General features: G+C 41.1%; 1 long non-coding RNA gene across 1 annotated transcript; it reads left to right on the forward strand.

The window, feature by feature from the left end:
* Positions 1 to 204: 204 nt before the first annotated feature.
* On the forward strand, positions 205 to 3,584 carry LOC139748070 (uncharacterized). The gene is made up of 2 exons (XR_011712530.1): positions 205 to 343; positions 2,242 to 3,584. It is a non-coding gene; the product is annotated as an uncharacterized lncRNA (long non-coding RNA).
* Positions 3,585 to 4,194: the final 610 nt, after the last annotated feature.

Consider the following 4,194-nt stretch of genomic DNA (forward strand, 5'->3'; position numbering starts at 1 on the left):
ATGCTATTTAATGACCCTCTCTTACTCTCTGGGTTCCTGAACAAGTGATATAAGTTCATATTTTACATTAGATAGTCATATTTCTCCTTTTTTTAAAGTTAATTTTGTACGTTCGAGAAAGTTTTGATTCACTTGGCTCATTAGTTTTGAACATATGGTACGTAAAGTGTGCATTCTGATGAAAGTTTGGCAACATTGTCGGGTTTTCCTCCAGCTCGACCGGGATTTTCTCGGGTCAGTTCGACGCAGCATTTGCACAGGTCGCACCTCTGTCGTGCTGGCTGTCTGGGGTACCTGTTGCTCTCTGAGTTTCGCGTGTTCGTGGCAGCCAATGGATATCTTGGTTAAGTATATTTGTATTAGGTAGTCAATAATTATTAGTGGTTTATTGTTCTAGGATGATAGACGGTGACATTTTTCTTCCGTAATCTATCTTTTACATATTGTTTCATGATAGTTTGTGTGTATACCATGTCGCGCTCTGTAGTAGAAAACTTACCCCGACCAACCTCACGTCATCGATTTCGCTGTAACAAAGGAATTTCCGATGTCTGCGATTAAATCTATCATAGATGTGTGAAGCAACATCTGTATGCTATTGCATGACAATGTTGCGATAGATATGGTGAAAATTCTGCGATGCTGAAAATGTATACTGATTTGAGGAAACTGTAATTTAGTGGAATTTAAAAGCAACGGAATAGATATATTGGAACATACGTATTCGAGATGAGGTATGACTACTAGTTTATTTTTTCATTAGATATCATCAGTGTCTGATCAGTTAACCACTTGCAATCTTAATTCAGGTTCGGTATTTTGGCCGTTTCAACGGTTCTTCCCCAACATTCCGAGTGACAGTCGCGTAAATACAACCGAATTTTTCACAAGTGACATTAGTTAATAACTTCTTTTAATCAGGTGAAGTTGATTGGTATGTGGTTAGCACACATGCCACGTTCATGTTCACTAACAACACCTACCGTACATCTTTGAGACGGAATAACCCAGTCAATCGATAAAAACGGGATATCTTCGTTTCCTGACACTGTTGTATTTAGCGGAGCGTTGGGTGACCACTGAGTAAAACGGCCGCGCTGATGTGAATCTTGTTACGTATATTGATAGTTCTGAAGGACCTGAGGCTGTGGTGCAGGTTTCTACAACGATTATGGTTGCAAATAAAGTACAGACCATCTAACATGATTGATTAATGTTGCATCAGTCGTTCATGCACCTTATAGGTATATAGTCGTTAATCACGTGAATGTCTTGGACTTTTATATAAATAAAACAAAAGCGTAGATTTTGATTTTTTTTATTTTTGCCTAAAACAAGGCAAGATACTGTAGTCGGACATTGTCACTAGTGTTAGCTAGCGATGAATCCTAAGTGTAAGCCCTCCTCACCCCAGCTCCACTTAAGCGCTGTACCTTTTATGAACACATCTTCATATCGTCCACTACGCCGGCCCGATAAAAAAATAAAACGGATTTGGCTTTTGTCAGTTGTGCTGCCACCCGTTACCCAAGAGTTGTTACATTGAGAAGTATGACTGCTGGTCACTGTCAAAGCTCTGGCAAAGTTGTCAGGTTTGCTGTTGCCATACCAAAGTGATTAGGTTGTCCCCATAACGATGTGTGGTCAGGGTTTGAAATTAAATTCGGGTATGTTTCGGTAACTTAGTTCTCCAAAACCGTATTTTGCCACCGCGTACCACCCTAAATCACAAGGGACTCTGAAATACTTCATTAGTCACTGTTGAAAAATTTTGCATGGTGACTGGTAAGGATTAGGACGATGTTTCTTAAGTTCTTTAACAAAGGTAAACAGGTGTCTTAAGATTTGTCTTCACTTTTAGATTTGAATGATTATGAAGCGAGAGAACTGAGGTTTGATGTCAGCTAATTGAATCTGAAGTATGCTCCAAAATGTGGGTTTCGGTTGAAATTTGATTTCCATCAAAATTTATCGTGATGAAAGAACTGTTGATTTGGCGTCTCCATAAAAATGGTTTACAGTCGGTTTCAATAAGAGTAACATTTAATGTAAACTAGTTAATAGAAACTCCTGACCCTATAGGAGGAGAACTTGTTCGCATCAGCTTGTTTAAAGAATATTGAGTAAATGAGGCAGGACCAGATAAAGTCTGCTGATGACCCCCACATCTGAAGACTACATACCACAATCCAGTCAGGGTATGTAATAAACATTTTGGCTAATCTTGGACCCAAATTACAGAATCTGGCATCACAGCAGTTAGATGGACCCGGAGCGATAACTGGACGTTTTCGGTATCTGCCAGGGTGTCGCTCAGATGGACGATAATGCCCCCATCAAGCAAATCCACTACAGCAAAAGCCCCACAGATGAACTACTGGAAGTCTGCAAGCTTCTCTGGTACATCGTAACCCAGTAACAGCATCTGTCTCCTTGCCTGCGTCATCATGCCTGACAGTCTTTGCAGTCTACATTCGAGTCGACTCCATCATTCGTCCAGATTTCTTTCCCACCGCCTCGTCTGGACGACGTCGTTGGTGCTGAAAGTGTAGTCTATCACCAAACTCTTACCTTATCAAGGGTTACCATCAGGTGGAGTCTATAGAAAGGACGAGGAACTCGGCCCTTTATAACGCCTGATGACCAGGATTGTCAGGCCATTCGGTAGATGAAACGTACTAGCAACGTTCCATCGCTTTGTCTATGGTGACATAGCAGGTACGCATCGTGCTCTGGCCTATCTGAGTTGGTCGTAGTATCTTCTATGTGGAACATCTAGTATGATTGATGGACCCCTCTAGACTTCTGGCAGAAGTGGAACTGGCCATCAATCTGGTAAGAGTTAGGGTACACCACCGTGGCCTTCCTTGTCCCCTGGTGAGCTGGAATGAAGTCGTGCCATGTAGCACCGCTCTAATCTTTAGTTCTGATCGCAAGTCTCCTCTGCGATTTAAGGGCATGACGGGCTGTTAGATTTTTGCCCTAATATTTTCAGTTGCTGCTCCGTTAGCGGACTTGGCCAGCCTAAAAATGTCCGTGGACATGAATCCCGTTGTCAGTTGAGCTAATCAAATCCTCCATTGCCTCAGCACTACCGACACCAGGCTCATTTTGCTTCCACATGGACACCAGCGATATTGAGACTGTAACCCTACAAGTTGGATCAGCTGATACTCGTGTTGTTGTCTAAGAGCTTGAGAAGCATCAAAAAATTATTCCACCATTAGACAGGAATATTTAACGTAATTAGTAGCATCAAAATGTTTGAGTAGCTCTATATATTCTATGATTAGTGATTGACTCCAACAAGTTTAAGATAAACTACAGATTGAGGTGGTCATTACTAACACTAAAGATCAATTAACAAATTACAGCATAAAAAAGGACTATTTTGTCTGATCTATGAAGTGATAATGTTCTCATAAAATGAACGAGTAGATGTTGGAGGTGGCTGGTGTGAACGGACGAGGCAGTCTGAACTACTCTGCCGCTAGTCACTGACCCTCTTTGCTCGTTTGGTCTGAGTGAATTTACTATTGTCACATTAAATGTTCCTGTTTATTTCAAATAAAAACTTTGAGTTATTTCGTGTTTTTGAGACCCTGGTATATAAACTGAATATGAGTGACATCTGGCAACTATGATACCGAACTCGCCTCCCGTCTGCCAAGCTTGACCCGCTCATTCTCCACTGACACTTGCACGAGATGTGTCCGTTCCTACTCACCGTCTGTGTGGTAACTACGTCACTTGAGTTGGTGTGGCAACCAGATGTCATCTGTCGGTAAGCACTGGTAGTAGTTAGCTCATCACTGTGTATTGTATTTTATGATTCTTGCATGAGACTGCGTGAAATTATTCCACGCTTTCCCTGATAATTGCTCATGTTACTTAACCAAATGTGAGAAGAATAAGAGACCAATGTTTTCGTGGTTTTTTTTTTGGTGTCCAATCATACTTGTGGGCATGTCATCAGTTAACACCCATACACTAATGTCCCTTTGCATTTATTTGAATGGAGCGTCTCGTTGAATCTCGTTTTTCATGTTTTAACAGGAATGGGTTAAAATCAAACTGGTTTTGAAATAGATTGAATTTTATCTATACTAAAAATCGTTCAAAATGCTGACTTGGGTATCTTACGTTTTGCCACCTTGGTAACTGGCGCCTACAATCATAACGGTAATCGGTCAT

The sequence above is a fragment of the Panulirus ornatus genome, chromosome 72 (assembly GCF_036320965.1).
Source record: "Panulirus ornatus isolate Po-2019 chromosome 72, ASM3632096v1, whole genome shotgun sequence".
Classification (NCBI taxonomy): domain Eukaryota; kingdom Metazoa; phylum Arthropoda; class Malacostraca; order Decapoda; family Palinuridae; genus Panulirus; species Panulirus ornatus.